Source organism: Hyperoodon ampullatus (genome assembly GCF_949752795.1).
Source record: "Hyperoodon ampullatus genome assembly, chromosome: 3".
NCBI classification, from domain to species: Eukaryota; Metazoa; Chordata; class Mammalia; order Artiodactyla; family Ziphiidae; genus Hyperoodon; species Hyperoodon ampullatus.
In genome coordinates this window covers 19,698,788-19,714,036 of record NC_136916.1, presented here as the reverse complement: position 1 = coordinate 19,714,036, position 15,249 = coordinate 19,698,788, and the positions used below count along the sequence as shown (strand labels likewise).

At 44.8% G+C, this 15,249-nt stretch overlaps 1 protein-coding gene across 3 annotated transcripts in view; it reads left to right on the top strand.

Annotated features, from left to right (window-relative positions):
- Positions 1–15,249, top strand: part of CAMK1D (calcium/calmodulin dependent protein kinase ID) — a gene marked incomplete at both ends in the record, with an annotated part of 415,512 nt that overhangs the window by 178,266 nt on the left and 221,997 nt on the right. The window lies entirely within an intron of this gene.

Sequence of the window (15,249 nt, the reverse complement as noted above, 5' to 3'; positions counted from 1 at the left end):
ATTTATTACTATGTGTACAGGGGACATCTTGCTAGACAGCGGGAATGGGGAGGAGGTGCCTTCCTGGAAATCACATCACACAGGTATGGCCTCCCCGTGGGAGCAGCTGAGGGGAGGTGGCTGCCCTCATCCAGCGGAGAAGGTGCCACAGTGATAATGCCCGGCGTGGTTGCAGAGTTGTTAGGAATGAAATAGCTTGACTGTTTCTCTTGCTGAAAAAAACTCTGAAAGCTGCTGCTCTCTTTGTCTCTCTTACTGTCTGCTTCCCTAACATGAGAGTCACCGGGCATTAGAACTGGAAGATCTTAGAGCACTTAGAGATCTTGTCCAGTTCTCTTGACCTCCAGATGGAGAAACAGGTCCAGAGAAGTGAAGTGAGTGGCCCAAGGTCACAGAGCTGACTTACGCGGATGTGCTGCCAAAGCGATGGTTTCTGGCCTCCTCATTCAGAGTGCTTTCCACATAACCACGCTGGCTCTCTTGTAGAGCATCCCTTGGTAGAGTGCAAGCAAGTGACTCTTCCTCATCTTTAAGAGCCCCGTGGTGGGCTTCCTTGGTGGCGCAGTGGTTAAGAATCCGCCTGCCAATGCAGGGGACACGGGTTCGAGCCCTGGTCTGGGAGGATCCCACATGCCACGGAGCAGCTAAGCCCGTGCGCCACAACTACTAAGCCTGCGCTCTAGAGCCCCTGAGCCACAACTGCTGAGCCTGCGTGCCATGACTACTGAAGCCTGCGCACCTAGAGCCTGTGCTCCACAATAAGAGAAGCCACTGCAATGAGAAGCCCGTGCACCGCAACCAAGAGTAGCCCCCGCTTGCCGCAACTAGAGAAAGCCTGCACACAGCAACGAAGACACAATGCAGCCAAAAATCAAAATAAATAAATTTATTTAAAAAAAAAAAAAAAGAGCCCCGTGGTATGTTTGGCAAGGACTAAAGACCCTGCCCCAGTAGCTTGGCCAGATTCCAGTGTGGGACATTGGATCTGGTTCCAGAATCGCCTGCTGATTTCAGTTAGATGTGCTGTTCTTTCTGCCTCCCCTCCTCGGTGGCGATGCACTGATGCTGCAGGCTGCCGTGATTGCTCTCGTGTTCTGCCTCCAGCTGTCTCTGGTTCTCTGGAATTTGCTAGAAAGGAGCTCAGAGCCCGTGTTAAAGATGAACCACTAGGAAGACTTCCTTCCCATTTCAGGTGTGTTTGAGGACCTTGGTCCTTTGTGCCAGCTTCTTGGCAATAGAATGACGATACCACTACTCAGAAGTGCAGTAGGAAGAAGCCAGCTCCAGACGGGAGCTATGCAAAGTGCTGCTGTGGCAGGGGGCACGTAATCTGGGAAGCCTTTTTCACCCTCCCTGTCTGGCCACAGGCCAGGGAGGCGTGCTGAGCACCCAGGCCCCGCTCCTGTTCCCGCTTTGCTCTGTTTGACCTTTCGCCCTCGCTGTACCTTTCTGGAATGTTCTAGAAACAAAGGGAGGGGTGGCTTCTCGCATACTGTGACTGGACATCAGAGTGGGTTTGAGGGACATGGGTCATCCTGTGGGTGGCCCAGGGTAAGTGCCACAGGGAAGGGGAGGCCACTGAAGAGCTGACCACAGAGGAAAGGTACCATTGGCAGGATAAGCCCACCAGTTCCGGAAGCCACAGAATTTTCCTCAGTGGCAAGTTTTTATGCATCAGTAGGTAACTTTTTCTAGGTATAAAAAGTAAACTTACAGAAAGAAGTATTTACTCAGCATTAGGTATTCTTTCTAGTGAGTCTCCTTGCTGGAGAGTAAGGGATAATGTCGCTACTTCTTTAAAACCAGTGCTTCCCTGGGTTGAGTTGAGGTGGTTGGTGTGAATTGTATTTCCACACATCCAATCCCGATTCCCTCACTGTGGATGCCTGGTGTGTGTTGCTGCTCTTTGCTTGTTTAATCCTGGCAGGGGCCCTCCAGGGCAGAGCCGCTTGATACAGCCCCTGGGAGGTGACCCAAAGGGATGGCAGAGTAAAAATTCAGGTAGTGCCCAGTCTTGGGTTGAATGTTAGCAATATCTTGTAGAACGTTAAAACTTGGGAGGCAAATCCATTTGTGAGCACATCTTTCTGTTTAACTCCGTAAAGGTCCCCTTTTCTGTTGGATTCAGAGCACAGCACATTGTCAGTGAGCCCTAGAAACTCCCACACCTGCTTTTACTCAGGTATTCTTTAAAGATGTAAGTAGAATGGTTGAAACTTTGATTAACTTGTTCTTCTGCCCAGAGCGAGTTCCTCCCTCCCTCCTGCCATCCTCCCTTCCTCCCTTCCTTCCTTCCCTTTTTTTTTTTGTTTGGAGTGCCTTTTTTTTTTTTCTTAAAACCTTATAGGATTGTAGGAATCGGTCAGTAAGCTGAATTTATTAACTCATGAACACTATCCATGCAGAAGTTGCTTCTGGTCACTTACATCTCAGTAAAGCTGAAATAGGGCTTCCCTGGTGGCGCAGTGGTTGAGAGTCCGCCTGCCGATGCAGGGGACACGGGTTCGTGCCCTGGTCCAGGAAGATCCCACATGCCGCGGAGCGGCTGGGCCCGTGAGCCATGGCCGCTGAGCCTGCGCATCCAGAGCCTGTGCTCTGCAATGGGAGAGGCCACAGCAGCGAGAGGCCCGCGTACCGCAAAAAAATAAATAAATAAATAAATAAAAATGCTGAAATAAAAAGTTGTTTATTGGTATAATTACCTGGAGGAATATGGCAAGTAGTTTCACGTTCCAAAACATCATCATTTAATTAAGTGACACAGAATTACATTATGCAGACTTGGATGCTTTAGCTCATGTAGGTGGTGAGGGGACAATCATTAAGTTATTATTATTATTCAGTCTAGTATTGTTATTCTTCAGTTGATGTAATTTTTCCAAAAAGATATTCCTCTTCAAAAAATAATTTACAATGAGAGGGTTTTTTTCTTTATAAGACCATAGTGTCAAGCAGTATAGTACAAACTTCTGAATGGTAATCTTGTTCTGCAAAAACTACTTACACAAGAAATATGCCTGAATATTTTCACAATATTGGTGCTGAGTTGGATGAACAGATGGCAGTGACACTTTTCAGAGTTGAGATTTCAGACTTCTGTATTCTCTGTTCTCAAGGGTTCAATTAGTGTGTACATTTAATCTTTTTTTTTGCAGGAGCAAGCTGCATTCACTTACTAGCAGAAACCATAATTTTTAACAAAATAACCCATAATATCAATATATCATTCAGAATTTTTTCATTGCATCTTTTTTTAAAATGACAATCATCTATTACATTTATTATATGAAATCTTGCTATTCTGAAATTGACTTACTCAGGATACAGACCCATTTGAAATGCATCCTTTCTACGACTCTCAAAAATTGTGTGGTGAGCATATGACAATAAAAAACTCTTATGAAGGTATTATAAAAGCTTCCTAGGAAAATGAATATTTTTAAGTTCTTGACCCCAGTGTGCTAAATGTTGGTAATTACCTTTTCACCTAAGTAGATGGGGCAGTGATCCTGTGTAGCTGTGAGTTCAAGATTCTACAGGAACTTGAAATAACTCAAGTCCATTTAAAAATATTTTACAGCTCAGGCTTTTCAATAATTTAGATTTGTCTTTTTATAATTACTCTGAGTTGGAGAGTTCTTAAATCTATTTAAGAAGGCCATATCACACTTCCAAGATTGTTGGTATTTTCCTAGTCTTAAATTTGCTGTTTCCCCATTCAGTTACCTCTTTGAGATGTTCGTGTTGTGGCCTCCCCTCTGGCTGTGTTCGCATCATTTCCTCTGCCTGGTCTCGCCTCCGCTGGCGTCTGGTCTGCACCCTTGCTACTCCAAGTGTGGTCCACAAACCAGCAGCATCTCCAGGGAGCTTGTTGGAAGTGCAGACTCTCAGGGCCCTGCCCTGGACCCACTGAATCAGAGTGTGCAGTGTAACGGAACCCTCAGGTGATTCGTTTGCACATTTACCTTTGAGAAACACTGATCTAGGAAACTTTCCTTTGGAAAAGAAGATGATATAGCTGCCCCTTCTGTGTGCTTCAGTCACATGGAGTATTTTCCTCCGTTGTACCACTTATCACAATATGGAGTAATTGCCCATTTCCTGGTCTTTCTTTCTCACTACATTTAAAGCACCTTGAGGATAGGGATGAGAGCTGAGACCCTCATGTTTTTCTAGTGCCTGGCGAAGTCCCTGCTTTCTGTACTAGTCTGTTTTATTGAATTGAATTATACCAATGTCACAGGAGGGAAGATTGAAGAAGACAATGTGTATTCCCTTCCCTCTTAAAAAGAAATCAAAATGCTTTATTTCCTTCAGTGAAGAGAATCTTCAAATATTTTGAAAACATAAGCACGTGTATCGTGACAAAAATGTTTTGAGAGTGGCAAATTTGCGTTCATTTCAAAGATGGAAATCACTAAAAAACTAAGAACTTAAAAAAAAAAAAAGGTTTGATAGAGTACATTAAATCCCTAGCAGACTTGGCACAGAATTTCCAGTTTTGCGGTCAGTTCTTTTCAGATGGAACACACGATCCTCTCTTTTAAAATGGAGACTGCAGAGGGAAACGTTTGAATGGCATACCAAAGACATACCCCTATAGTTTTAAATAATTCTGGTTGAGATTTTCCTCTCCTGTTTATAGCTTTTCCAAACTTTAAAATATAGAAAGATACTATCAATGGCTCTAAAGTTTCAATGACTAAACTACCTTCCATAAAGAAACTAGCACAGTTTTGCACTGAATTAATAGATTTCATTTATTGAACCTTGTTGATTGCTATATACACACTTTCAAAAATGAACAAAATCCAGTCCACGCCTCAGGGAACTGAGAGTTGAGACAAGGAGGTTTCCCAGAGCACCCAACAAGTGTGCGTAAGAGTGGCCTGAGCGTACTGTAGGAGAAGCACAGATGCTTGGCAGAGGGGTTTGGAAGGGGAACAGTTATAGCCATTGGGCGAGTCAGAAGAAGGTGGTGTTGGAGTGACCTTGAAGGATGGGGAGGCTTTTCATGGGTGGGGAAGCAGGGGGGAGGGAAGACATCTCAGTGGATGGAACAACTGGAACAGGTGTGGACAGAAAGAGATGACGTTGGGGCTGAGTTTGGAAGTGTGGCTGGGAGCGTTTGAGAAGATGCAGGTGAGAAGGAGCCGGGGGCATGGCTCAGAGCACAGAGGCGCTTACCTAGGAGGATAAAGGGTTTGTACTTCATCTGCTGGGCGGCAGAGTAACTGCTGAAGACTTCTGCATGGAGGAGGATAGGGAGGGAATGTTGGGAAGATGAAGGATACTCCTGTGATGCTGCAGGGGATGCAGGTGGATTAGAGCAATGTCAGAGAGAGATTGAGGACCATCTGGGGTGTGCTTGTGAAAGTCCCCGCCAGAGGGGAGGAGCCCTAAACAAAAAGAAAATGGTGCTTGTTTCAGTGAGTGATGCCTATGGCTAAGGCAGGGTTGGAGAGAGAGAGAGGGCATCCTTGGACCGTTTTTTACCCTGATGAGCGGCTGATTTACATAGATGAAGAGACTGGATATCATGATGGTGTATGATGGTTAGTACTGTCGAGATGCATAAACTCATTAGGACAAAAATTCTGGCCCCTGAGGTAGGTCATAATTATAGTCTGGGTTTTTAAGATGGACCAAAGGAAGCCAACACTTGATTGATATTATTGACAGAATATAATGGGATCATTTCTTCTCTGAAGTTCCGACTTTTAGAACAGTGGATTCACCCTGTAGCTTCCGACGGTTTCAGAATGCCCCTCCTTTTCTCCTTCTTCTGTTTTCTTTTCTTTCCTTCCTCTTGTCTTCTTCCCCTACTAGACTTCTTTAAATTGTGTTTCTACATGGACTGCTGCACTTCCTCCCTCATCAACTCACTTACTAGCTCTTTACAACACTGGCTTCCGCCCAACCGTGACGCTGACGCTGTTTCCTCAAAGAGCCCCAATTAATGTTGAGTTGCCAAACACCATAGCCTTTTCAAAGTATAGATGCCCTTTAATTTTTCTGAAACACTAGACCCCGTTGACCAATGCTGTCTTATTAAAACTCTCAGAGAGCTTACTTATGACATGACAGTTGCCTTCTGTCTTAGTCTGTTCAGCTGCTGTAACAAAAATAATACAGGTGGGTGGCTTATAAATGACAGAAAATTTATTTCTCACAGTTCTGGACGCTGGGAAGTCCAAGATCAAGGCACTGCTTCCTGGTTCACAGCGGCGTCTTTTTGCTGTGTCTTCACATGGTGAAGTCATTTAAAAAGGTGTCCGCTCTAAGCTTTTTATCCTGTGTTTCCCTTGGGCATTTTTTCCATAAGCAGAGCATCCAGTGATCCCATCTTTTCTATGGAGGCTGAGATTGCCCTGTGAAACCACAGAGGGTCTTCGGGCAGAGGCAGAATTCCCCAGTAAGGGGATCCTGAAGGTTTAGTCCTCCAAACCTGGCTGCGTGAGCCAGACCTCTCCTGTCTCTAGATATTTCTTAAGGCTGCAGTTTGTTCTTCAATGTTATCTGTAAGTAATTTAATTAACAGATGTTTCTGAGTTGGAAATCTAGGATGTATCAATGTAGTCAGACTAAAATATATATTTTATATATGTAGAGATACATATATATATATATATATATATATATATATATATATAGCATCAATGAAAGACTGGAGCCTGCTGAGCCAGCTGCTTGCCTCCCAGGTCACAGTATTTGGGGTGCAAAGCTAGTGACTCTGCAACTGTTGAATTAGTTGCATATTAAACCCTCTGAGAACTCTGATTCAGATGACTGTGGGAAATGCACTTTGTATGCAGAAGCCTTACTGTTCAAACAGGGCTTGTTAGACAGCTGAAATTTCACTTTGTACTTGAAAAGTAGAATGTAAATCATAACAAAATGACTGTATCATTTAAGCCCCACTGGAGAGGAAAACAAGAGTCATGGGATACCGTGTCTCCTTATCTGGGTACCAGCCTAGGAAGGATATGAGAGTGCTTAGGAAGGTTCCACCAGGAGCCACTGGATTGGTCAGAGGTTGGAAATTGGGTTCTGGGAGGAGAGCCAGGAGCAACTGGTATTATTTTACCTGGACAAATTTGACAACTGGCATCCGTTCACATATATTTATTATTGTATGAGAGTGGCTAGCATTCTGTGGGGGCACTGTGCTTTTTTTTTTTAAGTTCATGAAGATTTAGAATCATAACATGTAGCCCTAATATTCCATATCATTTATTTTACAGTGAAGATAATGAGTCCCAGAGAAATTAAACTACCGCAGTTCCCCGCTTGCCGTTGGCTGGGCACAGATCAGGACATGGGACTTGAGGACACAGGGGTGTACCAGAGGCAGACTTTCACTTTACTCTCTTAGGGTTTTTTTTTTTTTTTTTTGCGGTACACGGGCCTCTCACTGTTGTGGCCTCTCCCGTCACGGAGCACAGGCTCCGGACGCGCAGGCTCAGCGGCCACGGCTCCCGGGCCCAGCCGCTCCCCGGCATGTGGGATCTTCCCAGACTGGGGCACGAACCCGTGTCCCCTGCATCGGCAGGCGGACTCTCAACCACTGTGCCACCAGGGAAGCCCCTCTTAGGGTTCTTTGGGGCTGGACCTGAGCATTAAACTGACCTAAGACAGGTCAGTAGGAGAAAAGCATACAGATTGATTTAATGCAAGTTTTACATGACAGGGGAACCTTCCCTAGGAATGAAGACCCAAAGCAATGGTGAAAAGGATTGATTTGCTTTTATATGAGGTTGAACAAAAAAAGACAGTTGTTGGAAAGTGATCAGACTCTGTGGGGAAACTAAAGGAAGGTAATAATTATTTCAACAAGGTCTGTTTGTTTAGAATTCTCTCAGTTTCAACTTCTAGTCCTTAATGATAAGAATGTTACTTTCCTTCTGCTACAAGGAGGAGATGTCTTTCAAATAGGAATTTCATCTCCTGTTCTAAAAGAAGGAGGGTCACAGTGTTTTTCTTGTATTTGTTGTTTTTAACTCAGAATATTCAATATGCCCACATGACACATTTTGGGGTAGCATGTTCTGAACTCATTCAGAAGTCATAGATGAAATTTTTTTTCATAGATGAAATTTAAATTTTTTCATAGATGAAATAAAAACAATTTTTTTGCTAGGGGAAGATTATCTAATATTGGAATGTGGGACTACAGTATCTTATCTGGAGACTTTAGAAAATACTGTTTACACTGGGGCAGTTATAGCTCTGCCTAGAGGGGGAATAGATGAGCTGATGTCTCAATGTCTTTAATTTGATGGCTCCAATTATATGAGTTGGTTTTTCTTTAGCACCTAATATAAGAGAAATTGTTCTGGCAAACATACAGTTTGATATTTGCCATTGTTAAAACAGCTTATCCCATTTCCAGGTTTTAAGATAAACAGCAAAGCTGATGCTGTTTCCCAATAAGACCCTTAGATTTTAATCTGACATTGTCAATGGTTGTGAATCATTTTGAGTATCTCCATATTTCTAATATACTCCACGCTTTGGTCTTTCATTCAGGTAGCATTTCCACTTTGAGTTTTTATTTTTTTATTTTTTAAAAATTAATTAATTAATTAATATTTGGCTGTGTTGGGTCTTCGTTTCTATGCGAGGGCTTTCTCTAGTTGCGGCGAGCGGGGGCCACTCTTCATCGCGGTGCGCGGACCTCTCACTGTCGTGGCCTCTCTTGTTGCGGAGCACAAGCTCCAGACGCGCAGGCTCAGTAGTTGTGGCTCACAGGCCTAGTTGCTCCGCGGCATGTGGGATCTTCCCAGACCAGGGCTCGAACCCGTGTCCCCTGCACTGGCAGGCAGGTTCTCAACCACTGCGCCACCAGGGAAGCCCGAGTTTTTATTTTTTCAAGGACTACATGAGTGTGATTGTACTAACTAGATTTAGAGTAATCAGAACATTATGATGGCAAAGTAGCTGTCAGCACTCAGGCACAGTGACCACGTGATTTCAGTGGAAACAATGTCTGCACTCCCAGGAGCACCTGTTTTCCTTTCTGTCTTTGCGCGTGTGGAGAGTGGAAAGCTGTGCTCAGATAGCTCAGGTTCTGGTTAATACCTTGTGAGTGTAGATTCTTAAAATGATGTTGAACCCTAAGATTTATGTAAGTAAATAAAAAGCTAATGGGGGGAGAGGCTTCTACTAGGTATATTGCTCTTATTTGGAAAAGTGGCAATAAATTTTAAGGGAGTATTAAGGATGAGTAACATGTCGATTCTACCAGAAGAAAAAAATTGAACTTTGTTCACCAAAGCCATAGAGGCTGTTGTTCAAGAAGTAAGCCATACCTGCGAAAGGACTTGGAGATGATGATGGTAGTGGTGGTGATGAGGAAGAGGAGGAGGAGGAAGATGGTGAGGATGAGGATGACGATGATGGTTGTGATGAGGATAGTGATGATGATGAAGGTGAGGAGGAGGATGGTGATGATGATGATAGTGGTGGTGATGGTGGTGGTGATAATGAGGAGGAAGATGGTGATGTGGTGGTGATGATGGTGATGATGAGGATGGTGATGATGGTGGTGATGATGGTGATGAGGAGGAGGATGGTAATGATGGTGGTGATGATGGTGGTGGTGATAATGAGGAGGAAGATGGTGATGGTGGTGGTGGTGATGATGATGGTGATGAGGAGGATGGTGATGATGATGGTGGTGGTGGTGATGATGAGGATGATGGTGATGGTGATGAGCATGCCCATTGTTGAGCACACATATCCCTGCTGCTGTGCATATTTATCTCCAGACTTTATAACAACACCATAAGGCAGGTATTGAATCTCCATTTGATGAGGAAACTGAGACTCAGAAAGTTTCAGTAGCGGCCAAAGCTGAGATTAAAATCTAGGTTTCTCTAGAATCTAAGCCTTTTTTGTGTGTGTATCACATGGCCTCCTAATACAAACACGTAGTACAGTTGCTGGATTAAAAAAGACTAACCAACAAGGAAAACCACAGATAACCTGAAAATACTACTAGTAGATTTTGGAGACTCTTGGGTAGCTGGATTTGGTCATTAGGCTGGGAGCTGATATTCTAGACCAAATATGCCGCTTTCCCTACGTAGAAGTAAAGTGAGGATAAACCCTTGCTGAGAAATTCTTCACAACTCGGCCAGTCTTTCTGGGAACTCATTGGAGATTTTAGCTGGTGGTTCCCCAAATTTGAGAGGCATCAGAATCACCTGGGGCGGGGGGCTTGGGAAAACACAGACTGCGGGGCCCAGCCCAGATCCTGGGCCCCAGATTTATGTTTCTGTTACCCCATGATGCTGGTCCTGCTGGTCCAGAGACCACACTTTGAAAAGCACTGACTCAGCCGGCTCAGTCCAGGGGCTCCGTTCTGACCCTGCCGTTGCTTCTCAAACATGGTGACCAAGTGCAGAGCCTTTGAGGGCCCTGACGTCAGCCTGGGCTGCTAAGGCTGGTCTCCGGTGACTTGCCATCTGGGCCTGCGGGAGGCTTTGGGACAGCAGCATCTATCCTGCTCAAGGGGGCATTTCTCCCGCACTGAGTGGGATGCTCTGAAGCATGACTGTGCAAGTTTTCACTGAGGACCAGCTGTGGTGGGTAAACCACCATCAGCTTCTTTTAGCTTTTTGAAACCAGAGGGGTTTTGCCAGGGTCCCTGCTCTGACGAGTGGTCTCATGGATCTAACATTTCAGAACAGTCTTCATAGCCTCCAGTGCTCATGGACGGCCCACAGGGATGAAGAACTCAGTGGGTTTCTCCCACCAAACCTATATGAAGTCTCGCACAACATTTTGAGAAATATTCACATATCTTGGAATTGTTTCTCCTCTGTTTTTCAGCAATAGCAGTCTGGCATATCCCTATAAAGCTCTGCATGAGCTAAAGAAAACCAACTCCAGTTGTTTATCATGAGAATACTGGTTTATCTGAGCTAATCCAAGGGAAAAAATGAATAACCAAGATTCTCCTGGAGAGGCAATCAGGTCTGTTCCTGAAACGTCATCTTAAGAATTCATGATCTTTTTTCTAGGGTGTAACCATTGGTGTAATTCAACCTCAAGTCTCATCCCTTGTCTGTTGGACAAGTCTCATCCATGTCTGTTTGTGTCTTTCTGTCTGTCTGTCTCCCTCCCTCTCTCCCTCTCTTCCTCTCTCTCTCCCTTCTCTTTTCCAACTGTCCGATTCCAGGGATAGCATAGACCTGTCTTGGGTCAAGAGTTATCTTTGGATCAAACAGATATGGTCAGGCTCTCACGGCATGAACGTGACCCTTGGGGCCCCATCTTGGTGCTTTCATAGCTGTGCCCAGAAGAGGGGGCATCCTTGTGAACCCAACACCCCACCTTAACTTGTTTGTCATATGGGTTTCTCGAAGGTGTGTCCACACCGAAATGGAGGTCAGGGGATTAAAAATGCATGGTTTTGTATGCTAACACATATATATGGAATCTAAAAAAAAAGGTGGTTCTGAAGAACCTAGGGGCAGGACAGGAATAAAGACGCAGACGTAGAGAATGGAGTTGAGGACACGGGGAGGGGGGGAAGGGTAAGCTGGGACGAAGTGAGAGAGTGGCATGGACATATATACACTACCAAACGTAATGTAGATAGCTAGTGGGAAGCAGCTGCATAGCACAGGGAGATCAGCTCGGTGCTTTGTGACCACCTAGAGGGGTGGGATAAGGAGGGAGGGAGGGAGGCTCAAGAGGGAGGAGATACGGGAACATATGTATATGTATAGCTGATTCACTTTGTTATAAAGCAGAAACTAACACACCATTGTAAAGCAGTTATACTCTAATAAAGAATAAATAAATAAATAAAACATCAAGTTACCAAACAGAAAAAGAAAAAATAAAAATGCATGGTTTTATCTCTCAGAAGAGGAGTGTTTCTCTTACCACTGAAGAGGCGTCCAGAACTTGTCCTGTTTGTACTTTAAATCCTCAACTCAGTGTTAGCTTACCGGGTGCCTTGTAAGGAGGGACTGAGCCCCCAGAGAGATGCAGGGCATCCTGGTGGCTGACTTTTAGCAAAGGAAGATTTGCTTTCGTTTATAACTGTTTTTCATCCTTTGTGAAATGCCTGGATAGTTTTACATCCAACAGAGTTAAATACACACGTAAACAGCTGACATTCATGTGGCCTGAATATACTGGCTTTGACGCGTCTTTCTGGAGTGTGGTTCTCCCAGAGTTGTCCAGGGCTCTGCTTTGCAGGAGCTGCAGCAAGGCCCCAGGCTCCAGATGGCCCCCTTTCTGCCCTCTTGTCATAGAGTGCTCACCCTCCTCTGGCTTCTAACTCCCTTAGAGCTCTTCTGAGAGCCAGAGACCTCAAGGCTAGAGGCTGGTCTCCATTGGAGAAAGCCATCGTCCAGGTCCTAGGTACCGGGGGAAGGAAATGGGAGGATGGGGCCAGGGGAGGCTGGGAAAGCCCCTGATGGGCGCCATTTTCTGAGACTCCAAGTGGAAAAGGAAAGAGCCCAAGAGAATTCAAGTAGGACCAAGTGTATATTTGAAAAGTCAGGATGTTTATGTAAGACAGCAAATGAAATCTACCAATGAAAGAATTCAGTAAAGATACATTTCACATGGTTAGGAAATCTCACTTCCTTGGTTAAAGACAACTCCTGCTCTCCAAAACTAGTTCCAAGGGAAGACCAACCCCGTAAAGAGAGGGAGCCTGACCCCCCAGCCTCCCCTCAGCCCCAAGAGTCACCTTCTCTGTGTTTCATTCTGAGGAACGTGACCGCCTGTTTCTGTCCCTTTACACCCAGGCTCAGACATAGGCAAACAAGCTTTCTTTGGTGTCTCTTCCTTTGCTTACCTCTGGCACTTCTGGGACTACCAATGCTAGGGCATTACAAAGGAAAAATCAAACGTGGAGACTTCCATAAATCAAGACGCTTCTGTCCTTCAAGGGACACACAGTATTTTGCTCTCCAGAGCCCAGGGGTTCTGTCCAGTCGGTGTGGGTCTGTTTGGGGATCTGCCTTCCTAGTTCTCAGGTTGCTTCCACCATCTCTCACTCACCAGGTAGAAGGAAAATGCTGGGTGTTGCGTTGGCATCTAGGCCAAAAGAGAAAGATCCAGATTTCCCTTCTGCCTTCCCTGATCACTCCCACCATCCCACTCCCTGTGTCTGGAGGGTGCCATCCCATGCCCCAGGGGATGGGCACCAAAAAACAGCCACACTTTTCAGGCAGGATTTGGCTTTTACCTCTGCCCATTTTCTCACGGTCTTTGACAGTTGTGTGTGTACCAGAACGTAAAAGGGGAGCAATAGCGTTGATACAACAGAGATTTGCATATCTGGTGGCAAAAGTGTTTTTTCCCCTCCCTCACCTTCATGACTGCCCAAGGTTGAATCATTGATCCGATATAACCGTTGAAATCTATTGTGGATCAAACAAAGATACCTCTCTTCTTTGAAGTACTAATCTAACGCTGATTGCCAAAGGGCACTGTCTGCCCTTTTGCTGCTTAAAAAAAATGTACTCAGAGCCTCACCCAGTAGGGAGTTACTTGTGTGTACACGAGCTTTCAATTCAGTTGTTCATGAAACGTTAATTGAGCAGCTACTCGGTATACACACATCCGAGCCAACTAAATCCTTTGTAAAAATCATTTTGCAAAAGAAAGAAAGTTAATAGCCTAAACACACAGGAAAGGTACCATCTCAGAAGAAAGAATAGTCTTTTAAATTAAAAAAACCCAAAACTCGGGCTTCCCTGGTGGCGCAGTGGTTGAGAATCCACCTGCCAATGCAGGGGACATGGGTTCGAGCCCTGGTCTGAGAAGATCCCACATGCTACGGAGCAACTAAGCCCATGCGCCACAACTACTGAGCCTGCACTCTAGAACCCTCAAGCCACAGCTTCTGAAGCCCACGTGCCACAACTACTGAAGCCTGTGCTCCACAACTACTGAGCCTGCACTCTAGAACCCGTGAGCCGCAACTGCTGAAGCCCTCACGCCTAGAGCCCGTGCTCTGCAACAAGAGAAGCCACTGCAATGAGAAGCCCGGGCACCACAACGAAGAGCAGCCCCCGCTCACCACAACTAGAGAGAAAGCCTGCGCTCAGCAACGAAGACCCAATGCAGCCAAAAATAAATAAGATAAATGGATAAAAAACAAAACAAAACTCCCCAAATACTCCCTTTCCTATACCTATTTTTCTGATTCCATCACTGACAGTTGAGAACGAGCCTGACTCTGGTACTGAGAGCAGCTTTTGAGAAGAGCTGTTCTCAGGGGCTTCTCTTACTTATAAGGAACACGAGTCCTTAGCACAGGGTCACAGGAGTCCCCAGCAGCAGAGACTGGTCTTCACCCCGTCTCCTACCAGAAAATTAGACTGTGGTCTTGTTTTCTTGGTTCCCTCTGACTTGCAGCATCTTTCTGTTAGTGGTTTTCATTTTATTCGCTCTTGACTTCACTCTCCTCCTCTGTTAATTGTCTAGTTGGAAATGATCTCTGAGTACCATGCTCTGATATTATGGTTTCCTTTTCTTTTAAAGGGAAACAGAGTTCTCCGCAATGTTGGGAGAGGTTTGACGGTACATAACGTAAAACTAATAAGCAACAACTGGGGAGTAGCTAGCCCACAACCGCTTTCCTAAAATACGCTCTGATTTCCAAAATAAGCTGACACAAACAACAGTTTGGAAGTCCCTCTAATAATACCCTGTATACAGAATTCCGGGAGATCTGGAACTAGCAGCATACTGACTTTCTCATCTACATCTATTCAGGCTTAGGTGATGGATTGCAGTGACTTACCGCCTTTGATTATAGCCTGTGGTCCTGGACTCTGGCTGTGTATTGAAACCACAGGAGCCTATTCCACATCAGTTAAATCAGAATCTTTGGGGTCCATACTGGGGTCTGTACATGAGTATTTAAAAACAAGTCTCCCATCTGAAAGGGAATAGATTGTATATATATGTCTAACCAAATCACTTTGCTGTACACCTGAAACTAATGCAACCTTGTCAATTAACTATACTTCAATTTTTAAAAATGGTAAAAACAAAACAAAACAACCAAATCTCCCTTAATGTGGAGCCAGGGTTGAGAATCCTTAGACCAGAATAACAAATACAGCAGGAAGGACAAAGCAGCGAGGACTCCATAGGAAAGTGCAGGTGACATGGTTTCTATAATAAAACGATTCACCTTTACATATCATTTTAGAGAAGTAAGTATGTTCACCCTCCTTTTCTTATTCGATGCTCAAGAATGAATATTTG